The 25,465-nt window shown below is 39.6% G+C and overlaps 2 non-coding genes across 2 annotated transcripts; one reads left to right on the forward strand and one right to left on the reverse strand.

Annotated features, from left to right (window-relative positions):
* The first annotated feature begins 1,009 nt into the window (after positions 1-1,009).
* LOC130984183 (small nucleolar RNA R71) lies at positions 1,010-1,117 on the forward strand. Its single transcript, XR_009088133.1, has one exon. It is a non-coding gene; the product is annotated as a small nucleolar RNA R71 (small nucleolar RNA).
* A 16,812-nt stretch (positions 1,118-17,929) lies between these two features.
* On the reverse strand, positions 17,930-18,037 carry LOC130984840 (small nucleolar RNA R71). Its single transcript, XR_009088747.1, has one exon. It is a non-coding gene; the product is annotated as a small nucleolar RNA R71 (small nucleolar RNA).
* Positions 18,038-25,465: the final 7,428 nt, after the last annotated feature.

The raw sequence follows: 25,465 nt of genomic DNA on the forward strand, positions 1-25,465 counted from the left end.
TTTAGCTTCATGATTGCTCCAAGGTACTTAGCAACTTGCTCTTCAGTGACATCTTCGTCCTCTTCAGAGGAAGAATACTTATCAGAGCTCATGAACGGCAGAAGTAAATCCAATGGAATCTCTATGGTCTCAGTTTGAGCCTCAGATTCCCATGGTTCCTCATTAGGGAACTCATTAGAGGCCAGTGGACGTCCATTGAGGTCTTCCTCAGTGGCGATCACTGCCTCTTCCTCCTCTCCAAATTCTGCCATGTTGATGGCCTTGCACTCTCCTTTTGGATTCTCTTCTGTATTGCTTGGAAGAGTACTAGGAGGGAGTTCAGTAACTTTCTTACTCACCTGACCCACTTGTGCCTCTAAGTTTCTAATGGAGGACCTTGTTTCAGTCATGAAACTTTGAGTGGTTTTGATTAGATCAGAGACCATGGTTGCTAAGTCAGAGTGGCTCTGCTTAGAATTCTCTGTCTGTTGCTGAGAAGATGATGGAAAAGGCTTGCCATTGCCAAACCTGTTTCTTCCACCATTATTGTTATTGAAACCTTGTTGAGGTCTCTGTTGATCCTTCCATGAGAGATTTGGATGATTTCTCCATGAAAGATTATAGGTGTTTCATAGGGTTCTCCCATGTAATTCACCCCTTCCATTGAAGGGTTCTCAAGATCATGAGCTTCTTCTTCAGATGAAGCGTCCTTAGTATTGCCTGGTGTAGCTTGCATTCCAGACAGACTTTGAGAAATCATATTGACTTGCTGAGTCAATATTTTGTTCTGAGCCAATATGGCATTCAGAGTATCAATCTCAAGAACTCCTTTCTTCTGATTCGTCCCATTGTTCACAGGATTCCTTTCAGAAGTGTACATGAATTGGTTATTTGCAACCATTTCAATGAGTTCTTGAGCTTCTGCAGGCGTCTTCTTCAGATGAAGAGATCCTCCAGCAGAGCTGTCTAATGACATCTTGGACAGTTCAGACAGACCATCATAGAAGATACCTATGATGCTCCATTCAGAAAGCATGTTAGAGGGACACTTTCTGATCAATTGTTTGTATCTTTCCCAAGCTTCATAGAGGGATTCACCTTCCTTCTGTCTGAAGGTTTGGACTTCCACTCTAAGCTTACTCAATTTTTGATGTGGAAAGAACTTTGCCAAGAAGGCATTGACTAGCTTTTCCCAAGAGTTCAGGCTTTCTTTAGGTTGTGAGTCCAACTATATCCTAGCTCTGTCTCTTACAGCAAAAGGGAATAGCATAAGTCTGTAGACCTCAGGGTCAACCCCATTGGTCTTGGCAGTGTCACAGATTTGCATGAATTCAGCTACAAACTGATGAGGATCTTCTAATGGAAGTCCATGGAACTTGCAATTCTGTTGCATTAGAGAAACTAATTGAGTCTTAAGCTCAAAGTTGTTTGCTCCAATGCCAGGGATAGAGATGCTTCTCCCATAGAAGTCGGGAGTATGTGCAGTAAGGTCACCTAGCACCTTCCTTGCATTGTTGGCATTGTTGTTGTTTTCAGCTGCCATGTCTTCTTCTTTGAAGATTTCTGTTAGGTCCTCTACAGAGAGTTGTGCTTTACCTTTTCTTAGCTTTTGCTTCAAGGTCCTTTCAGGTTCAGGGTCAGCCTCAACAAGAATGCTTTTGTCCTTGCTCCTGCTCATATGAAATAGAAGAGAACAAGAAAATATGGAATCCTCTATGTCACAGTATAGAGATTCCTTGAGGTGTCAAAGGAAAAGAAAAATAGAAGGAAGAGGTAGAAGAACTCGAACTTATCAAGAAAGATAGAGTTCGAATTGTGCATTGAGGAGGAGTGTTAGTCCATAAATAGAAGGATGTGAGAAGAGGGGAAGAAATTTTCGAAAATTAAAGTGAATTAATTAAAAGAAATTTTGAAAAAAAAGTAATTGATTTTCGAAAACTAAGATTGGGAAAGAAATTAAGTGATTTTTGAAAAAGATTTTGAAATTAGAAATCAAAAAGATATGATTGAAAATTATTTTGAAAAAGATGTGATTAAAAAGATATGATTGAAAAGATATAGTTTTAAAAAGATATGATTGAGAAGGTATGATTTGAAAAACAATTTAAAAAGATTTGATTTTTTAAAAATAATGACTTGGCTAACAAGAAATTTAAAAGATATGATTCAGACATTAAACCTTTCACAACAGAAAAGGCAATATACTTGAAATGTTTGAATCAAATCATTAATTGTTAGCAAGTATTTTTGAAAATGGAAAGAAATTGATTTTGAAAATATATGATTGAAAAGATATGATTTGAAAAAGATTTGATTTTGAAAAATTTTGAAAACTTGAAAGAAATTTGAATTAAAAACAAAATCTTCCCTCTTGTGCCATTCTGGCGTTAAACGCCCAGAATGGTATCCATTCTGGCGTTTAACGCCCAAAATGCTACCCTTTTGGGCGTTAAACACCCAGCCAGGTTCCCTGGCTGGTGTTTAAACGCCAGTTTTCCTTCTTCACTGGGCATTTTGAACGCCCAGCTTTTTCTGTGTAATTCCTCTGCTGAATGTTCTGAATCTTCAATTCTCTGTATTATTGACTTGAAAAGACACAAATTAAAAAAAAATGGATTTTTAATAATGAGCAATAATCAAAATGAAACTAAGATCAAATAAACAATGCATCCAAGACACCAAACTTAGAAGTTTGTATACTACTGACACTAACAAATTGAGAATGCATATGAGAAACAACAAAACACTCAAGACAAAAGAATTTAAAGATCAGAGTAAGGAAATCATCAAGAACAACTTGAAGATCAATGAAGACACATGAATGAATTCGAAAAATGCAAGAAGAACAGAAACATGCAATTGACACCAAACTTACAATTAGACACTAGACTCAACAAGAAACATAAAAATATTTTTGATTTTAAGATTTTATAATTTTTTTTGGATTTGATTTGAAAATTGAGTGAAAAAGAAAATAAGGATATCAAAATTCTTAATGAGAATTCCAGGAATCATGCAATGTTAGTTTAAAGCTTTAGTCTAAAGAAATTAGACATGGCTAGCCAAGCTTCAGCAGGACATTACATTCAAGAGCTAAATTCATGAGAATCAATCAGCTTTGGTGATGATAAGAACATCACCTTGAAACACTAGAATTCATTCTTAAGAACTCTGAAGAAAAATACCTAATCTAAGCAACAAGATGAACCGTCAGTTGTCCAAACTCAAACAATCCCCGGAAACGGCGCCAAAAACTTGGTGCACGAAATTGTGATCATCAATGGTGCCATCAACATGGTACACTCAATTGCAATCTCAACTCTTTATCACAACTTCGCACAACTAACCAACAAGTGCACTGGGTCGTCCAAGTAATAAACCTTACGCGAGTAAGGGTCGATCCCACGGAGATTGTTAGTATGAAGCAAGCTATGGTCATCTTGTAAATCTCAGTCAGGCAGATTCAAATGGTTATGGATGATTTATGAATAAAGTATAAAATAAAGATAGAGATACTTAGGTAATTCATTGGTGAGAATTTCAGGTAAGCGTATGGAGATGCTTTGTCCCTTCCGTCTCTTTGCTTTCCTACTGTCTTCATCCAATCCTTCTTACTCCTTTCCATGGCAAGCTGTATGTTGGGCATCACCGTTGTCAATGGCTACAGTCCTGTCCTCTCAGTGAAAATGTTCAACGCACTTTGTCACAGCACGGCTAATCATCTGTCGGTTCTCAATCAGGTTGGAATGGAATCCAGTGATTCTTTTGCGTCTGTCACTAACGCCCAGCCTTCAGGAGTTTGAAGCTCGTCACAGTCATTCAGTCCTTAAATCCTACTCTTGGAGTTAAACGCCAGCTTTTGTGCCAGTTTGGGCATTTAAATCCCATTCTTGTGCCAGTTCCGGCGTTAAACGCCAGAATTCTTGAGCTGACTTGAAACGCCTATTTGGGCCATCAAATCTCAGGCAAAATATGAACTATTATAAATTGCTGGAAAGCCCAGGATGTCTACTTTTCAATGCAATTGAGAGCGCGCCAATTGGGCTTCGGTAGCTCCAGAAAATCCACTTCGAGTGCAGGGAGGTCAGAATCCAACAGCATCTGCAGTCCTTTTCAGTCTCTGAATCAGATTTTTGCTCAGGTCCCTCAATTTCAGCCAGAAAATACCTGAAATCACAGAAAAACACATAAACTCATAGTAAAGTCCAGAAAAGTGAATTTTAACTAAAAACTAATAAAAATATACTAAAAACTAACTAAATCATACTAAAAACATACTAAAAACAATGCCAAAAAGCGTACAAATTATCCGCTCATCACAGGTCCAAGTGAAAAGCTTGAGATTGAGTGGTTAAAGTCGTGATCCAAAGCAAAAAGAGTGTGCTTAAGAGCTCTAGACACCTCTAACTGGGGACTCTAGCAAAGTTGAGTCACAATCTGAAAAGGTTCACCCAGTCATGTCTCTGTGGCATTTATGTATCCGGTGGTAATACTGTAAAACCAAATGCTTAGGGCCACGGCCAAGACTCATAAAAGTAGCTGTGTTCAAGAATCAACATACATAACTAGGAGAATCAATAACACTATCTGAAATTCTAAGTTCCTAGAGAAGCCAATCATTCTGAACTTCAAAGGAAAAAGTGAGATGCCAAAACTGTTCAGAAGCAAAAAGCTACAAGTCCCGCTCATCTAATCAGAATTAATATTCATTGATATTTTGGAATTTATAGTATATTCTCTTCTTTGTATCCTAATTGATTTTCAGTTGCTTGGGGACAAGCAACAATTTAAGTTTGGTGTTATGATGAGTGGATAATTTATACGCTTGTTGGCATTGTTTTTAGGAAGTTTTTAGCATGATCTAGTTACTTTTAGGGATGTTTTCATTAGTTTTATTGTTAAAGTCATATTTCTGGACTTTACTACGAGTTTGTGTGTATTTCTGTGATTTCAGGTATTTTCTGGCTGAAATTGAGGGACCTGAGCAAAACTCTGATAGGAGGCTGACAAAGGACTGCTGATGCTGTTGGAATCTGACCTCCCTGCACTCAAAATGGATTTTCTGGAGCTACCGAACTCCAAATGGCGCGCTCTCAACGGCGTTGGAAAGTAGACATCCAGAGCTTTATTCGTGATTAGACGACGTAAACTAGCGCTCAATGCCAGTTCCATGCTGCATTCTGGAGTCAAACGCCAGAAATACATCACGAACCCGAGTTGAACGCCCAAAACATATTACAACTTAGCGTTCAACTCCAAGAGAAGCCTCAGCTCATGGACAAATCAAGCTCATTCCAAGAACACACCAAGTGGGCCCCGGAAGTGGATTTATGCATCATTTACTTACTTTTGTAAACCCTAGTAGCTAGTTTAGTATAAATAGAACTTTTTACTAGTGTATTAGAGGTCTTTTGATCATTCGGTCTTGTGACCACGTTTGGGGGCTGGCCATTTGGCCATGCCTGAACCTTTCACTTATGTATTTTCAACGGTGGAGTTTCTACACACCATAGATTAAGGGTGTGGAGCTCTGCGGTACCTCAAGTTTCAATGCAATTACTACTAGTTTCAATTCAATTCAATTTATTCCTGTTCTAAGATATTCTTTGCACTTCAACTTGATGAATGTGATGATCCATGACACTTATCATCATTCTCACCTATGAACGCGCGTGATTGACAACCACTTTCGTTCTACCTTAGACCAGGCGCATATCTCTTGGATTCCTTAATCAGAATCTTCGTGGTATAAGCTAGAATTGATGGCGGCATTCATGGGAATCCGGAAAGTCTAACCTTGTCTGTGGTATTCCGAGTAGGATTCCGGGATTGAATTACTGTGACGAGCTTCAAACTCCTGAAGGCTGGGCGTTAGTGACAGACACAAAAGAATCACGGGATTCTATTCCAACCTGATTGAGAACCGACAGATGATTAGTCATGCTGTGACAGAGCATTTGGACCATTTTCACTGAGAGGATGGGATGTAGCCATTGACAACGGTGATGCCCTACATACAGCTTGCCATGGAAATGAGTAAGAAGGATTGGATGAAAGTAGTAGGAAAGCAGAGATTCAACAGGGACAAGCATCTCCATGCGCTTATCTGAAATTCCCACCATTAATTTACATAAGTATTTCTATCCTATTTTATTTATCTTTTAATTATCTAATCTAATCACATTTGAATCAGCCTGACTGAGATCTACAAGATAACCATATATTGCTTCATACCAACAATCTCCGTGGGGATCGACCCTTACTCACGTAAGGTATTACTTGGACGACCCAGTGCACTTGCTGGTTAGTTATGCGGAGTTGTGACTAAGTGTAACTCACGTGTGAGAGCTACCAAACTATTGGAGCTATTGTTGATGATCACAAATCCGTGCACCAATGTCCATGAGGACTTGGTCCAACCTTTGATCAAAGTTGACCCTTCTTGTGAAAGGATGAAGATATCCTTGCATCATTGGCAAGTTGAATGCCAACCTCACATTTTCCAGACTGAAATGTAAGTATTTCCCCCGAACCATTGTGAGCCAATTCTTTGGGTTCGGGTTCATACTTTGATCATGGTTCTTGGTGATCCATGCATTAGAATAGAACTCTTGAACCATTAAGATTCTGACTTGTTGAATGGGATTGGTGAGAGCTTCCCATCCTCTTCTCCTAATCTCATGTCGGATCTCTGGATATTCGCTCCTTTTGAGCTTGAAGGGGACCTCGAGGATCACCTTCTTCTTTGCCACAACTTCATAGAAGTGGTCTTGATGGACCTTTGAGATGAACCTCTCCATCTTCCATGACTCGGAGGTGGAAGCAATTGTCTTCCCCTTCCTCTTTCTAGAGGTTTCTCTGGCCTTAGGTGCCATTAATGGTTATTGAAAACAAAAAGCAATGCTTTTTCCAACACCAAACTTAAAATGTTTTCTTGTCCTCGAGCAAGAGAAGGAAGAAGGGAGGAGAAGAAGAAGAAAATGGAGGAGATGGAGAGGTGTGAGTGGTTCAGCCAAAGGGGGAAAGAAGTGTTTATGATGTGTGAAAATGAAGGAGGGGTGAGGGTTTATATAGGAGTGGAGAGAGGGGTAGGGTTCGTGTATTAGGGGTTGGGTTTGGGAGGGAAAGGATGTGAATTTGAATGTTGAGGTAGGTGGGGTTTTTGGGGAAGAATGGGTGGATATGAGTGGTGAAGAGGTGATGGTGAAGAGAGATGGAGGTGATTGGTGAAGGGTGTTTGGGGAAGGGTGTTATTAGAATGTGTGAAGAAGATAGAGAGTGAGTTGAGGTAGGTAGGGATCTTGTGGGGTCCACAGATCCTGAGGTGTCAAGGATTTCTCATCCCTGCACCATTCTGGTATGTAAATGCCCTCTGAGTGCTAATCCTGGTGTTTAAATGCCGAGCTTATGCCCTTTTCTGGTGTTTAAACGCCAATCTGCTGCCCTTTTCTGGCGTTTAAACGCCAGTCTGCCTGCCAGTTCTGGCGTTTAAACGCCCATAATGGTGCCAGGATAGGTGTTTAAACGCCCATTTTTCTACCTTTACTGGCGTTTAAACGCCAGTTTGCCTGCCAATTCTGGCGTTTAATGTCCAGAATGGTGTTAGGCTGGGAACTAAATGCCCATTTTGGTATCTTTACTGGCGTTTAAACGCCAGTAAGCTCTTCCTCCAGGGTGTGCTATTTTTTATGCTGTTTTTTATTTTGCTTTAATTTTTGCAGTTGTTTTTATGACTCCACATGATCATCATCCTAAAAAAACATAAAATAATAATGGAAAATTGATGTGCTATAAACTTGATAGCTACGATTTTAGGAAATTGCACGATCAGCAAAAATTCCTTCCGGCAAGTGCATCCGGTTATCGTCAAGTAAAAACTCACAATAGAGTGAGGTCGAATCCCACAAGGATTGGTTGAATGAGCAATTCGGATTAGAAGTGTGTTCTAGTTGAGCGGAATCAAGATTTAGATGAGAATTGCGGAATGAAAAATTGGCGGGAAACGTAAATGGCAAGAAATTGAAAGTGCGGAATCTTAAATTGCATGAATTAAAGAGCGAGAAGCTAAATTGCTGAAATTAAAAGGGGATCGGGGTGATTGCATGAATTTAATTGCAGAATGTAAAGAGAAAGTGGTAGATCAGAAATGGGGAATTCATTGGGTTTCAGGAGATATTGAGATCTCCGAATCAAAACATTTGTATCCCTTCCTCAACCAATGCATTCATTGAATTTTGCTTGGCAATCTTATATGATTGGATCCCAATCCCTTGGCTCACCAATTCTCTCTAAAAAAACAAACAAATTCCCAATCCCTTGGTTTAAATGTTCATAAGAAGAGATGATGTTCGATCACTGATTATACCACACAGTTTCATGAACCACAATTTGGTAGGATTACATGTCACAATATCCATCCAAACCCCAATCCAATTCACTGTGAGAAAGCTTCTCTAGCATGAATCCTCCATTCCTTTCCCAAGGTTCCGAAGGATTCCAATTATGGATAGTTTCTTTCCCAAGACAACTATCCAATGGAATTAGATCGAGAAGCTTTCTAACAAAATTCAAGAGAAAAGATTGAAGAAGAAGATAAAAACTATTATTGATTCATTGAATTACAATAGAGCTCCCTAACCCAATGAAAGGGGGTTTAGTGAGTCATAGCTCTGAATTCAATTACAAAAAGATGAAAACTAGCAAAAATGATCAAAAGTTCTCCGAAAAAGTTCCAGTCCTAAACTAACTTAAATTCTATCCTATTTATACACTTTCTAAATTGAGCTTCTGTTGTGTTTCTTGGGCTTTGAGGCCTTTCCCTGATTTCCTTTTGCTTTGGGTTTATGATCCATATTCCTGATGAGGCTGCTGATCCAATTCTGCAACATTCATTGAGCCAACTTAGTGATAATCAAGTAATGACACATGACTCAACAAATTGAAATTCCAGACTCATCAATTCTTCAGGCCCAATCCCATAAACCATGATATTCAATTGGGTTTCATACCAGAGTGCGTTTAAGTTAATGTTTGTGCTCAAATGCTAACTTAAACTGCAATATCTTGGCCCAGAAACCCTTTTCAAATTGTGGCGTTTAAGTTGCAGTTTAAGCTTAAACTGCAACTTAAACGTTGGACATTCCTGGAGGTGATATAAGTCGAACACGTTTAAGCTTCAGTTTAAGGTTAAACTGAAGCTTAAACGTGGAATTGGAATAAGGCAACCCTGGAGGGTGGAATGTCGAACACGTTTAAGCTTCAGTTTAAGGTTAAACTGAAGCTTAAACGTGGAAATGGAGGGAAGCCATCCTGGAGGGTAAAGGTCGAACACGTTTAAGCTCCAGTTTAAGCTTAAACTGGAGCTTAAACGTGGAAATGCAAAACGCAACCCTGGAGGAGAATGGTCGAACACGTTTAAGCTCCAGTTTAAGGTTAAACTGGAGCTTAAACGTGGAAATGAGGAAAGCAACCCCTGGAGGAAAATTTGGTCGAACACGTTTAAGCTCCAGTTTAAGGTTAAACTGGAGCTTAAACGTGGAAATGGCTCCCTGGTGCATTCCTCATTTCTGGCGTTTAACTTCCAGTTTAAGGTTAAACTGGAAGTTAAACGCCACTTTCAGCCTTTCCTCAGCTTTCATGATTTTGGCGTTTAAGCTCCAGTTTAAGCTTAAACTGGAGCTTAAACTCCACATGTGATATTCAAGCTTCCTTTATTGATTTTGTTGCTTCCTTGCCTAGCCTCTTCTTCCCTGAAATCATCCAAACAACTGCATCAAAGTCTTGCAAAATTTCATGAGAAATCTTCCATTCATAGCATTCAAGTAATATAACTAAAAACTCATGGAATTTGCATCAAAATCATACTGTTTGGATGGTTCATTGCTTTGTTATTCATTTAACCATTCTTGGTTACTTTAAGCTCAAGAAAATGCATAAAACAACTAAAACTAACAGAAAAATGCTAGTGAAACTAGCCTAAGATGCCTTGGCATCACAACACCAAACTTAATACTTGCTTGTCCCTAAGCAAGTCCTGAGTTATTTGAGAAGAAAGTATGAAACAGAAAGCAATTACATTGGCTATATTAGCAAGCATTTGAAGTTCATCAGAAGGGTTTTATGCAGAAAGTTGCAGCATCACTTTTTCATTCTGATCAGGTAAGATTATCATTTTTTCATTGCATCCATCAAACACTGCTATGGCCTCTTGTTATTCTTATGTCCTTGGCACTTTTCTCTTCTTTGTTTTTCTTTTTCTTAGAGCTCCTTTGCTCCTTGTTTGCTCAGTGTCATGTGTTGCACAAGCCTTTGGCATTTTCTTTTTCTTATCAGTGCACTACACATATCCACTACAGGCATTTTAGTTCACATTTCTTCTTGAGACATTGGTGCCCAGCACCTCTTTGTGTGACTAAATGTTTTGTATTTAGGTTGCTCTTGATAATGGACTTTTGGTTGATAATCCCGGGTTAGTTAACCCAAGTTACCAAGTGTCGAAACACTCCTCAGAACCTATTCATCCAAGCATATCCTTAATACATAAACACCACAGGCATTTGTCTCAGAAGTTCAAACCATTGGTGCCTAGCTTATTCTCTTAATTTTTTTTTTGCTTTTTGGTTGCCCTTTTTCAGTGGCTTTTTCTTCTTCTTTTTCTTTCTTTTTCATGACCAAAGACATTTATTCATCAAGATCCATAGATAGTATTCAAACTTCTACACAAAAATGATAATTCTACACTCAATTTCCAGTGATCTGACTAAACAATCAAGCATGCATACCACCACTTAATTCTACTTGATTTGTCACTAATTGAGCCAAGTTACTTTTGTTCAAACTTTTCTTTTATTTTTGGAAACAGAACAAGCATGGCAAGCATTTGTTTAAGAAGGTGAAGTTATATCCAATCATCTAGGCATTCACTTTATTCAAAGCAGTAAACAGACAAACATATTAGAAATTTCACATAAAACTTAAATGACTTGAAATGAAAGAAAGCTCATAAAGACAATTCACAAACTATTATTTGATTATTAAGGAACAAGACCACCTCTCATTTGTTGCTTGGTTCTTCTTGATTCTTGGGGTCCTGTTTCTTCTTGCTTCTTGTCTCTCTTTGACCACTTGTACTTCCTTTGTCTTTTCTTATGAGCTTTGTCCAGAATCTAGCTTTTTTCATTGTTTCTTCCACTCCTTTTTCAAGGATCACTGCCTTGTTTATTTCTCCTTCTTTCCTCCCCTTGAAATACTCATCAAAAGCTGGGAATGCTGGGTCCATCTTGTGTAGATGTTCCCCTATGTAGTTAAGCTTGATTTGAGAACTGATGTTGTAATCAGCTTGAACTGCATATCTTGCATTCTGCAAGGTGGTGGCTTCCTTGATTGCCAAGATATTTTCATCTTGGTGTTGGCATATGTGGCTGAGTGATTCTTGTAATTGTAAATTCTGTTCCCTTTGCAGATCTAGGAATCTTGATTCAAAGTTCCTTTGCATGTCCATCATTTTTAGGTGAAAGTCCTCTTGCCTCTCTTGAGACCTCATGTATTGTTGAGACATTCCTTCTATGATTTCCTGCATTCTGCTCATATCCATGGGGTTTCTGGGAACTTGTTGCCTTCTTTCTGGATTTCCTTGCTCTTCTTCTCTTTCTTGCTCTGCTTCTTGCTCCTCTTCTGCTTCTTGCTCCTCTTCTGCTTCTTGCCCTTTTTCATTTCTTCTTTTTGTATGTCTTGGAGCAATTGGGCCAAGAGTCATTCTGTAAGCAGTCATGGCCATTCCAGGATGTAGCCAATTAGGTCTTGCATCTTCAAGTGGTACTTGGGCCTCGATGCATAGTCTGATGATGGTGCTAGGGAAGTGGAGCCAGGAGTCAGCTTCACTTTTCTCACTAAACTCTTGTATCTGTTCAGCAATGAGTTTATGAACTTTGATCTCTCCTCCCACCATAATGCAATGTAGCAAGACGGCTCTTTTAGGGGTTATTTCTGAAGAGTTTGCAGTGGGTAGGATGGATCTCCTAACTATTGCATACCACCCTTTAGCTTCAGGTGTTAGGTCTCCCCTTCTCAAGACTCTTGGAGCCCCTTTTGTTTTTCTCACCCATTCAGCTCTGATGGCACAAAGGTCTTCAGCAATAGTCTGATAGTCAGGTTCTCCTATCATCCTATCCTCATAACTTGCTTGGCTGAAACGTATGTTTTTCAGGCCAAGAGTTTTCATGATTGCCTTGGGGCTGAAGTCAACTTCCACCCCTCTCACATAGCTTTTGTATGTAGGTTCCTCGGTTGGATCCTCCCTCACTGCATTTGCATAAAACTCCTTCACCAGGTTGATGTTGATTTTAGTGATTGGCTTAGTCAGAAGCTCCCACTTCCTCTTTTTGATCTTCTCCCAAACACTTGAGAACTCCTCCTTTCCAAGGTCAAAGGGAATCTCAGCTAGTATCTTTTTAGGTCTCATCCATTCGGCCTGAATCTCATGGAAAACTGATTTGTATTTCCATGCATCAAATTCCCTTTCCTCCTCCATTGGCTGCTTGTCTTTTCTTCTTTTGTGGCTAGATGAGGCTGCCATTGGTTCTTTAGTTTTGGCAAGTGACAAGCTAAGGTTGACAAGGTGAAGTACGAAAATGTTGTTAGAAGTGTGGTGAGGTAGTTTTCGGCAAGAGGTAGTTATGCTATGATGAAAGAATATGTGCAAGAAGGAGATTTGGTGGTGTGGAACTAGTTCCCCAAGTGGTTCTTTATAGTGCATGCAAGTGAAAAATGGACGGCTAGGGTGAGTTGTGAAGGATGGCTTGATGGTAAATATATGAATTAGGGAGAAAGACGAATTGCTTTTCACTTTCTTGGAAGTATTCTGGGTGCATTAAGTTGTACATGTAGCTATCTTTTCAGAATTTCCTTTTCCCATGTGTTAGTTTCAAGACTTGTGAACTCCCTTTTTGACCAAACCCGTACCTCCCCCTTTGTCTTTTTCATCCATTCTTATCTTTCCTTTTGTACCTTCACAAACAAACAACTTTGCTATCATTTTTTTTTTCGGTCCATGTGAATAATGAATAGTACTTGCACATGTTTTTCCTTCTTTTTGAATTGTAAATCAATGCTTGACTTCATGAGCTTATAGCCGTGACTCTTGTATGTATGTACACTTATTACTGGACACCAAACTTAGTGTTTGGTAATGTCTCCTGATGACATGAAATCCATGTTGGTTGCCCTTAATGAGTGTGCATAATTCTAATAAATCATAGTCACTTTGGCTCTTTGATCCTAAACAATTTTACTACCTAAAGTAATTGAAATCAAAGTATTAAAACATGCAAATGGTATACTTGTCATGAATTTCTAAATCCAGAGGAACTTCTTGCTTTTCATTAACTGTGTTCAAAGAGGAACACCAAACTTAATGTTTGGTTGTGCACTTTGAATGAAAGATTGAATACAATTTGAATAAGATTTGGGGTGCCTGCAGGCACACCAAACATAGAGACCAATTGTATTTTGTCTGCAATGTTTAGTGCACCTTATCAACAGTTGTCCTGAGGATTCAAGTTCATGCATAAGAAACCATGCTTTATTAGATGCAAAGCAGAACAATAAAGAGTAAGGATACTAAAACATGGGTTGCCTCCCATGAAGCGCTTCTTTAACGTCACTAGCTTGACGGTTGTCCCTTGTTAGAGTGGATTGTAGTGCTTGATGTCCTCTCCTCTCACTATGAAAACGTCCCCATTTGATTCCTTCATGATTTCCAAATGTTCCATAGAAAGAACTTTCCTGATTGTGAACACTTGAGGGAGCTGGGAAGGAATGGTTTTGAGGCCAGGTGGGATTGGCAGATAATGACTTGATATCACTTTATCTCCCGGAGAGAAACCTTTAGTGGGAATTTTCTTGTTTCTCCACCCTCTTGGCAATTTCTTTACAATTCTTCCCTCTCTCTTGAGGATTTCTTCATTGACTTTTATGCCAGGAGGATCTTTCTGATCTGTTTCTCTTGATGCTTGTGGCTTTAACTCTTGCAATTCTTGTTTGCCTTCCAAGGACTGTTTCAGAGTTTCAGCTGCTGGATTGCTGATGAGCGGATAATTTATACACTTTTTGGCATTGTTTTTAGTATGTTTTGGCATGATCTAGTTAGTTTTTAGTATATTTTTATTAGTTTTTAGCTAAAATTCACTTTTCTGGACTTTACTATGAGTTTGTGTGTTTTTCTGTGATTTCAGGTATTTTCTGGCTGAAATTGAGGGACCTGAGCAAAAATCTGATTCAGAGACTAAAAAGGACTGCAGATGCTGTTGGATTCTGACCTCCCTGCACTCGAAGTGGATTTTCTGGAGCTACAGAAGCCCAATTGGCGCGCTCTCAACGGCGTTGGAAAGTAGACATTCTGGGCTTTCCAGCAATATATGATAGTCCATACATTGCCCAAGATTTGATGGCCCAAACCGGCGTTCAAAGTCACCCTCTGAAATCCCAGCGTTAAACGCTGGAACTGGCACCCAAATGGGAGTTAAACGCCCAAACTGGCATAAAAGCTGGCGTTTAACTCCAAGAAGAGTCTCTACACGAAATTGCTTCATTGCTCAGCCCAAGCACACACCAAGTGGGCCCGGAAGTGGATTTTTATGTCATTTACTCATCTCTGTACACCCTAGGCTACTAGTTTTCTATAAATAGGACCTTTTACTGTTGTATTTTCATCTTTGGATTATTTGAGATCCTTTGATCATCTTTGGACATCTAGTTCTTAGATCAGAGAGCTTTTGATCATGTTTTATGATTGAACTCAATTTGGGAGGCTGGCCATTCGGCCATGCCTAGACCTTGTTCTTATGTATTTTCAACGGTGGAGTTTCTACACACCATAGATTAAGGTGTGGAGCTCTACTGTACCTCGAGTATTAATGCAATTACTATTGTTCTTCTATTCAATTCCGCTTGTTCTTTGTCCAAGATATTCATTTGCACCCAAGAACATGATGAATGTGATGATTATGTGACGCTCATCATCATTCTCACTCATGAACAAAGTGACTGACAACCACTCTTGTTCTACAAGCAAACGAGGCCCTAATGTTTATCTCTTGGATTCTTTAATCGGAATCTTCGTGGTATAGGCGAGAACTGATGGCGGCATTCAAGAGAATCCGGAAGGTCTAAACCTTGTCTGTGGTATTCTGAGTAGGATTCAATGATTGAATGACTGTGACGTGCTTCAAACTCCTAGCAGGCAGGGCGTTAGTGACAGACGCAAAAGAATCAATGGATTCTATTCCGGCCTGACCGAGAACCGACAGCTGAATTCCGCGTGCCGTGACAGGGCATATGCAATCGCTTTCACTGAGAGGATGGGAGGTAGCCATTGACAACGGTGAAACCCTACACAAGCTTGCCATGGAAAGGAATAAGAAAGATTGGCTGAAGACAGTAGGAAAGCAGAGAGACGGAAGGGAAGGCATCTTCATGCGCTTATCTGAAGTTCCTACCAATGAATTACATAAGTATCTCTATCTTTATCTTTTATGTTATTTTCGTTCATCACCATATCCATTTGAGTCTGCCTGACTAAGATTTGCAAGATGATCATAGCTTGCTTCATACTAACAATCTCCGTGGGATCGACCCTTACTCACGTAAGGTATTACTTGGACGACCCAGTGCACTTGCTGGTTAGTTGTGCGAAGTTGTGTAATGCCATGGAATTGAACTACCAAGTTTTTGGAGTTCATGACCGGGGATTATGAGAGTTGTGAAAAGTATTGTTCACAATTTCGCGCACCAAGTTTTTGGCGCCGTTGCCGGGGATTGTTCGAGTTTTGAGCAAGCTTTTTGTCCGGTAACATCAGTGCCAAAATCCGGCAACAGCACCAAGTTTTTGGCGCCGTTGCCGGGGATTGTTTGTGTATGGACAACTGACGGTTCATCTTGTTGCTTAGATTAGGTATTTTTCTTCAGAGTTCTTAAGAATGAATTCTAGTGTTTCAAGGTGTTGTTCTTATCATCACCAAGGCTGATTGATTCTCATCAATTTAGCTCTTGAATGCAATGTCCTGCTGAAGCTTGGCCGGCCACGTCTAATTCCTTTAGACTAAAGCTTTAGACTAACATTGCATGATTCCTGGAATTCTCATTAAGAATTTTGATACCTTTAGTTTCCTTTTCACTTAATTTTCGAAAAACCCAAAAAAAAAATTACAAAATCATAAAATCCAAAAATATTTTTTGTTTGAGTCTAGAGTCTCATCTTAAGTTTAGTGTCAATTGCATGTTTCTGTTCTTATTGCATTCATGCATGTGTCCTCATTGATCTTCAAGTTGTTCTTGATGATTTCCTTGTTTTGATCTTTGAATTCTATTGACTTGAGTGTTGCATTCTCATTTTGTTAGTGTCAATGGTATACAAACTGCTAAGTTTGGTGTCTTGCATGCATTATTATTTGATTTTAGTTGCATTTTGATTATTCCTTATTATTAAAAATCCAAAAATATTTTTAATTTGTGTCTTTTCAAGTCAATAATATAGAGAATTGAAGATTCAGAACATACTGCAGAGGAATCACACAGAAAAAGCTGGGCATTCAAAAATGCCCAGTGAAGAAGACAGACTGGCGTTTAAACGCCAGCCAGGGTGCCTGGCTGGGCGTTTAACGCCCAAAAGGGTAAAAGTTTGGGCGTTAAACGCCTGAATGTGCACCATTCTGGGCGTTTAATGCCAGGATGGCACAAGGGGGAGAATTTTGTTTTCAAATCAAATTTTTTTCAAGTTTTCAAAGTTTTTCAAAATCAAATCTTTTTCAAATCATATCTTTTCAATCAAATGTTTTCAAAATCAATTCCTTTCCTTTTTCAAAGATACCTACTATCAATTAATGATTTGATTCAACATTTCAAGTATGTTGCCTTTTCTGTTGAGAAAGGTTTAATGTTTGAATCATATCTTTTCTTGATAGCCAAGTTACTAATTCTTAAAATCAAATCTTTTTAAAATTGTTTTCAAATCATATCTTTTCAATCACATATTTTTAAAATCAATCATATCTTCTTAACCTCATCTTTTTCAAAATAGTTTTCAATCAAATCTTTTTGATTTCTAATTTCAAAATCTTTTTCAAAAATCATCTTATTTCTTTCCCACTCTCATTTTCGAAAATTAAGTAATGTTTTTCAAAAATATTTTCAAAATCTTTCACTTAATTTTCGAAAATTACTTCCCTTCTCCTCACATCCTTCTATTTATGGACTAACACTATTCCTTAAATGTAAAATTCGAACTCCATCTCCTTTGATAAGTTCGAATTTTCTACTTCTGTCTTCTACTCTTCTTTTCCTCTGACACTTCAAGGAATCTCTATACTGTGATATAGAGGATTCCACATTTTCTTGTTCCCTTCTCTTTCTTATGAGCAGGAGCAAAGACAAAAGCATTCTTGTTGAGCCTGACCCTGAACCTGAAAGGACCTTGAAGAGAAAACTAAGAGAAGCCAAAGCACAACTCTCTTTAGAGGACCTGACCGAATTCTTCAAAGAAGAAGAACACATGGCAGCCGAAAACAACAACAATGCAAACAATGCAAGGAAGGTGCTGGGTGACTTTACTGCACCTACTCCCGACTTCTATGGGAGAAGTATCTCTATCCCTGCCATTGGAGCAAACAACTTTGAGCTTAAGCCTCAATTAGTTTCTCTAATGCAACAGAATTGCAAGTTCCATGGACTTCCATTGGAAGATCCTCATCAGTTTTTAGCTGAGTTCTTGCAAATCTGTGACACTGTCAAGACTAATGGGGTAGACCCTGAGGTCTATAGACTCATGCTATTCCATTTTGCTGTAAGAGACAGAGCTAGAATATGGTTGGACTCTCAACGTAAAGAAAGCCTGGACTCTTGGGAAAAGCTAGTCAATGCCTTCTTGGCAAAGTTCTTTCCACCTCAAAAATTGAGTAAGCTTAGAGTGGAAGTCCAAACCTTCAGACAGAAGGATGGAGAATCCCTCTATGAAGCTTGGGAAAGATACAAACAATTGATCAGAAAATGTCCTTCTGACATGCTTTCTGAATGGAGCATCATAGGTATTTTCTATGATGGTCTCTCTGAACTATCCAAGATGTCTCTGGATAGCTCTGCTGGAGGATCTCTTCATTTGAAGAAGACGCCTACAGAAGCTCAAGAGCTGATTGAAATGGTTGCAAATAACCAATTCATGTACACTTCTGAAAGGAATCCTGTGAACAATGGGACTAATCAGAAGAAAGGAGTTCTTGAGATTGACACTCTGAATGCCATATTGGCTCAGAACAAGATATTGACCCAACAAGTCAATTTGATCTCTCAAAGTCTGTCTGGAATGCAAAATGCACCAAGCAGTACTAAAGATGCTTCATCTGAAGAAGAAGCATATGATCCTGAGAACCCTTCAATGGAAGAGGTGAATTACCTAGGAGAACCCTATGGAAACACCTACAATTCTTCATGGAAAAATCACCCAAATTTCTCATGGAAGAATCAAGAGAGACCTCAACAAGGTTTCAATAACAATAATGGTGGAAGAAACAGGTTTAGCAATGGCAAGCCTTTTTCATCATCTTCTCAGCAACAGACAGAGAGTTCTAAGCAGAATCCCTCTGACTTAGCAACCATGGTCTCTGATCTGATCAAAACCACTCAAAGTTTCATGACTGAAACAAGGTCCTCCATTAGGAATTTGGAGGCACAAGTGGGACAGCTGAGCAAGAAAGTTACTGAACTCCCTCCTAGTACTCTCCCAAGCAACACAGAAGAAAATCCAAAAGGAGAATGCAAAGCCATCAACATGGCCGAATTCTGGGAGGAAGAAGAGGCAGTGAACGCCACTGAGGAAGACCTCACTGGACGTCCACTGGCCTCCAATGAGTTCCCCAATGAGGAACCATGGGAATCTGAGGCTCAAAATGAGACCATAGAGATTCCATTGGACTTACTTCTGCCATTCATGAGCTCTGATGAGTATTCTTCCTCTGAAGAGGATGAGTATGTCACTGAAGAGCAAGTTGCTAAATACCTTGGAGCAATCATGAAGCTAAATGACAAGTTATTTGGAAATGAGACCTGGGAGAATGAACCTCCTTTGCTCACCAAAGAACTGGATGACTTGTCTAGGCAGAAACTGCCTCAAAAGAGGCAGGATCCTGGGAAGTTTTTAATACCTTGTACCATAGGCACCATGACCTTCAAGAAGGCCTTGTGTGACTTAGGGTCAAGTGTAAACCTCATGCCCCTCTCTGTAATGGAGAAGCTAGGGATCTTTGAGGTGCAAGCTGCAAAAATCTCACTAGAGATGGCAGACAACTCAAAAAAACAAGCTCATGGACTTGTAGAGGATGTTTTGGTGAAAGTTGAAGATCATTACATCCCTACTGATTTCATAGTCCTAGAGACTGGGAAGTGCATGGATGAAACCATCATCCTTGGCAGACCCTTCCTAGCCACAGCAAAGGCTGTGATTGATGTTGATAGAGGCGAACTGATCATTCAAGTGAATGAAGAATCCTATGTGATTAAGGCTCAAGGATATCCCTCTGTCACCATGGAGAGGAAGCTTGAAGAGCTTCTCTCAAATCAGAGTCAAACAGAGCCCCCACAGTCAAACTCTAAGTTTGGTGTTGGGAGGCCATAACCAAACTCTAAGTTTGGTGTTGAACCCCCACATTCAAACTCTAAGTTTGGTGTTGGGAGGTTCCAACATGGCTCTGAGTATCTGTGAGGCTCCATGAGAGTCCTCTGTCAAGCTAATGACATTAAAGAAGCGCTTGTTGGGAGGCAACCCAATGTTTTATAATTAACTATTCCCTTTTGTTATTTTATCTTTTTTGTAGGTTGATGATCATAAGAAGTCACAAAATCAATGAAAAAAGCAAAAACAGAATGAAAAACAGGAAGAAAAACAGCACACCCTGGAGGACGCACTTACTGGCGTTTAAACGCCAGTAAGGTTAGCTGTTGGGCGTTTAACGCCCAGTCTGCCACCATTCTGGGCGTTTAACGCCAGAAAGGGGCACCAGACTGGCGTTAAACGCCAGAAAGGGGCACCAGACTGGCGTTAAACGCCAGAAAAGGGCAAGAACCTGGCGTTAAACGCCAGGAATGGGCACCAGCCCGGCGTTTAACGCCAGAAATGGCTCAAAACATGATTTTGAATGCCATTTGGTGCAGGGATGACTTTTCCTTGACACCTCAGGATCTGTGGACCCCACAGGATCCCCACCTACCCTACCACTCTCTCTCTCTTCTTCACCAATCACCTCAACACCTCTTCCCCAAAAACCCCTCACCTATCAAATCCCTTCTTTCTCTTCACCACTCACATCCATCCTTCATAAAACCCCACCTACCCCACCATTCAAATTCAAACCACTTTCCCACCCAAACCCACCCTCAAAATGGCCGAACATCCCTCTCCCTCTCTCCTATATATAAACCCTCCTTCACTCCTTCATTTTCACACACCTTAAACACCATCTCTCTCCCCTTTGGCCGAATACAAAGCCATTTCCCTTTCTCCTCATTTCTTCTTCTTCTACTCTCTTCTTTCTTCTTTTGCTCGAGGACGAGCAAACATTTTAAGTTTGGTGTGGTAAAAGCATTGCTTTTTGTTTTTCCATAACCATTTATGGCATCCAAGGCCGGAGAAACCTCTAGAAAGAGGAAAGGGAAGGCAAAAGCTTCCACCTTCGAGTCATGGGAGATGGAGAGATTCATCTCAAGGGTGCATCAAGACCACTTCTATGAAGTTGTGGCCTTGAAGAAGGTGATCCCCGAGGTCCCCTTTTCACTCAAAAAGGGTGAATATCCGGAGATCCGACATGAGATCCGAAGAAGAGGTTGGGAAGTTCTTACCAACCCCATTCACAAGTCGGAATCTTGATGGTTCAAGAGTTCTATGCCAATGCATGGATCACCAAGAACCATGATCAAAGTGTGAACCCGAATCCAAAGAATTATCTTACTATGGTTCGGGGGAATTACTTGGATTTTAGTCCGGAAAGTGTAAGGTTGGCATTCAATTTGCCCATGATGCAAGGAGATGAACATCCTTACACTAGAAGGGTCAACTTTGATCAAAGGTTGGACCAAGTCCTCACAGCCATATGTGAAGAGGGCGCACAATGGAAGAGAGATTCAAGAGGCAAGCCGGTTCAATTGAGAAGGCATGACCTCAAACCCGTGGCTAGAGGATGGTTGGAGTTCATTCAACGCTCAATCATTCCCACTAGCAACCGGTCCGAAGTTACTCTAGACCGGGCCATCATGATTCATAGCATCATGATTGGAGAAGAAGTGGAAGTTCATGAGGTTATAGCCCAAGAACTCTATAAGGTGGCGGACAAGTCCTCTACCTTAGCAAGGTTAGCCTTTCCTCACCTTATTTGTCACCTCTGTTACTCAGTTGGAGTTGACATAGAGGGAGACACCCCCATTGATGAGGATAAGCCCATCACCAAACTAAGGGTGGAGCATCAAGAACACTCCATCATCCTCCATGAAATTAGAGAAGATCAAGAATCATGAGGGAGGAGCAACAAAGACAAGGAAGAGACATTGAGGAGCTCAAGCACTCCATAGGATCTTCAAGAGGAAGAAAGAGCCACCATCACTAAGGTGGACCCGTTCTTTAATTTCCTTGTTCTTTATTCTTCTGTTTTTCGAATTTTATGCTTATGTTTATCCATAGTTGTGTCTTGTGATCATTAGTGTCTTAGTGTCTATGCCTTAAAGTTATGAATGTCCTATGAATCCATCACCTTTCTTAAATGAAAACTGTTTTTATCACAAAAGAACAAGAAGTACAGGATTTCGAATTCATCTTTAAAACTAGCTTAATTAGTTTGATGTGGTGACAATACTTTTTGTTCTCTGAATGTATGCTTAAACAGTGCATATGTCTGTTGAATTTGTTGTTCATGAATGTTAAAATTGTTGGCTCTTGAAAGAATGATGAAAAAGGAAACATGTTACTGAGGATCTGAAAAATCATAAAAATGATTCTTGAAGCAAGAAAAAGCAGTGAATACAAAAAAAAACGAAAAAAAAGAAGAAAAAAAAGGAGAAAAAAAAGAAAAAGAAAGAAATAAAGTTGTGATCCAAGGCAAAAAGAGTGTGCTTAAGAACCCTGGACACCTCTAATTGGGGACTTTAGCAAAGCTGAGTCACAATCTGAAAAGGTTCACCCAATTATGTGTCTGTGGCATGTATGTATCCGGTGGTAATACTGGAAGACAGAGTGCTTTGGGCCACGGCCAAGACTCAATAAAGTAGCTGTGTTCAAGAATCACCATACTTAACTAGGAGAATCAATAACACTATCTGGATTCTGAGTTCCTAAAGAAGCCAACCATTCTGAATTTCAAAGGATAAAGTGAGATGCCAAAACTGTTCGGAGGCAAAAAGCTACTAGTCCCGCTCATCTAATTTGGAGCTAAGTTTCATTGATAATTTGGAGTCTATAGTATATTCTCTTCTTTTTATCTTATTTGATTTTCAGTTGCTTGAGGACAAGCAACAATTTAAGTTTGGTGTTGTGATGAGCGGATAATTTATACACTTTTTGGCATTGTTTTTAGTATGTTTTTGGCATGATCTAGTTAGTTTTTAGTATATTTTTATTAGTTTTTAGCTAAAATTCACTTTTCTGGACTTTACTATGAGTTTGTGTGTTTTTCTGTGATTTCAGGTATTTTCTGGCTGAAATTGAGGGACCTGAGCAAAAATCTGATTCAGAGACTAAAAAGGACTGCAGATGCTGTTGGATTCTGACCTCCCTGCACTCGAAGTGGATTTTCTGGAGCTACAGAAGCCCAATTGGCACGCTCTTAACGGCGTTGGAAAGTAGACATCCTGGGCTTTCCAGAAATATATGATAGTCCATACTTTGCCCAAGATTTGATGGCCCAAACCGGCGTTCAAAGTCACCCTCTGAAATCCCAGCGTTAAACGCCGGAACTGGCACCCAAATGGGAGTTAAACGCCCAAACTGGCATAAAAGCTGGCGTTTAACTCCAAGAAGAGTCTCTACACGAAATTGCTTCATTGCTCAGCCCAAGCACACACCAAGTGGGCCCGGAAGTGGATTTTTATGTCATTTACTCATCTCTGTACACCCTAGGCTACTAGTTTTCTATAAATAGCACCTTTTACTGTTGTATTTTCATCTTTGGATTATTTGAGATCCTTTGATCATCTTTGGACATCTAGTTCTTAGATCAGAGAGCTTTTGATCATGTTTTATGATTGAACTCAATTTGGGAGGCTGGCCATTCGGCCATGCCTAGACCTTGTTCTTATGTATTTTCAACGGTGGAGTTTCTACACACCATAGATTAAGGTGTGGAGCTCTGCTGTACCTCGAGTATTAATGCAATTACTATTGTTCTTCTATTCAATTCCGCTTGTTCTTTGTCCAAGATATTCATTTGCACCCAAGAACATGATGAATGTGATGATTATGTGACGCTCATCATCATTCTCACTCATGAACAAAGTGACTGACAACCACTCTTGTTCTACAAGCAAACGAGGCCCTAATGTTTATCTCTTGGATTCTTTAATCGGCATCTTCGTGGTATAGGCGAGAACTGATGGCGGCATTCAAGAGAATCCGGAAGGTCTAAACCTTGTCTGTGGTATTCTGAGTAGGATTCAATGATTGAATGACTGTGACGTGCTTCAAACTCCTAGCAGGCGGGGCGTTAGTGACAGACGCAAAAGAATCAATGGATTCTATTCCGGCCTGACCGAGAACCGACAGCTAAATTCTGCGTGCCGTGACAGGGCATATGCAATCGCTTTCACTGAGAGGATGGGAGGTAGCCATTGACAACGGTGAAACCCTACACAAGCTTGCCATGGAAAGGAATAAGAAGGATTGGATGAAGACAGTAGGAAAGCAGAGAGACGGAAGGGAAGGCATCTTCATGCGCTTATCTGAAGTTCCTACCAATGAATTACATAAGTATCTCTATCTTTATCTTTTATGTTATTTTCGTTCATCACCATATCCATTTGAGTCTGCTTGACTAAGATTTGCAAGATGACCATAGCTTGCTTCATACTAACAATCTCCGTGGGATCGACCCTTACTCACGTAAGGTATTACTTGGACGACCCAGTGCACTTGCTGGTTAGTTGTGCAAAGTTGTGTAATGCCATGGAATTGAACTACCAAGTTTTTGGAGTTCATGACCGGGGATTATGAGAGTTGTGAAAAGTATTGTTCACAATTTCGCGCACCAAGTTTTTGGCGCCGTTGCCGTGGATTGTTCGAGTTTTGAGCAAGCTTTTTGTCCGGTAACATCAGTGCCAAAATCCGGCAACAGCACCAAGTTTTTGGCGCCGTTGCCGGGGATTGTTTGTGTATGGACAACTGACGGTTCATCTTGTTGCTTAGATTAGGTATTTTTCTTCAGAGTTCTTAAGAATGAATTCTAGTGTTTCAAGGTGATGTTCTTATCATCACCAAGGCTGATTGATTCTCATCAATTTAGCTCTTGAATGCAATGTCCTGCTGAAGCTTGGCCGGCCACGTCTAATTCCTTTAGACTAAAGCTTTAGACTAACATTGCATGATTCCTGGAATTCTCATTAAGAATTTTGATACCTTTAGTTTCCTTTTCACTTAATTTTCGAAAAACCCAAAAAAAAATTACAAAATCATAAAATCCAAAAATATTTTTTGTTTGAGTCTAGAGTCTCATCTTAAGTTTAGTGTCAATTGCATGTTTCTGTTCTTATTGCATTCATGCATGTGTCCTCATTGATCTTCAAGTTGTCTTGATGATTTCCTTGTTTTGATCTTTGAATTCTATTGACTTGAGTGTTGCATTCTCATTTTGTTAGTGTCAATGGTATACAAACTGCTAAGTTTGGTGTCTTGCATGCATTATTATTGATTTTAGTTGAATTTGATTATTCCTTATTATTAAAAATCCAAAAATATTTTTAATTTGTGTCTTTTCAAGTCAATACAGAGAATTGAAGATTCAGAACATACTGCAGAGGAATCACACAGAAAAGCTGGGCATTCAAAAATGCCCAGTGAAGAAGACAGACTGGCGTTTTAAACGCCAGCCAGGGTGCCTGGCTGGGCGTTTAACGCCCAAAAGGGTAGAAGTTTGGGCGTTAAACGCCAGAATGTGCACCATTCTGGGCGTTTAATGCCAGGATGGCACAAGGGGGAGAATTTTGTTTTCAAATCAAATTTTTTTCAAGTTTTCAAAGTTTTTCAAAATCAAATCTTTTTCAAATCATATCTTTTCAATCAAATGTTTTCAAAATCAATTCCTTTCCTTTTTCAAAGATACCTACTATCAATTAATGATTTGATTCAACATTTCAAGTATGTTGCCTTTTCTGTTGAGAAAGGTTTAATGTTTGAATCATATCTTTTCTTGATAGCCAAGTTACTAATTCTTAAAATCAAATCTTTTTAAAATTGTTTTCAAATCAT

The sequence above is a fragment of the Arachis stenosperma genome, chromosome 5 (genome assembly GCF_014773155.1).
Source record: "Arachis stenosperma cultivar V10309 chromosome 5, arast.V10309.gnm1.PFL2, whole genome shotgun sequence".
NCBI classification, from domain to species: Eukaryota; Viridiplantae; Streptophyta; class Magnoliopsida; order Fabales; family Fabaceae; genus Arachis; species Arachis stenosperma.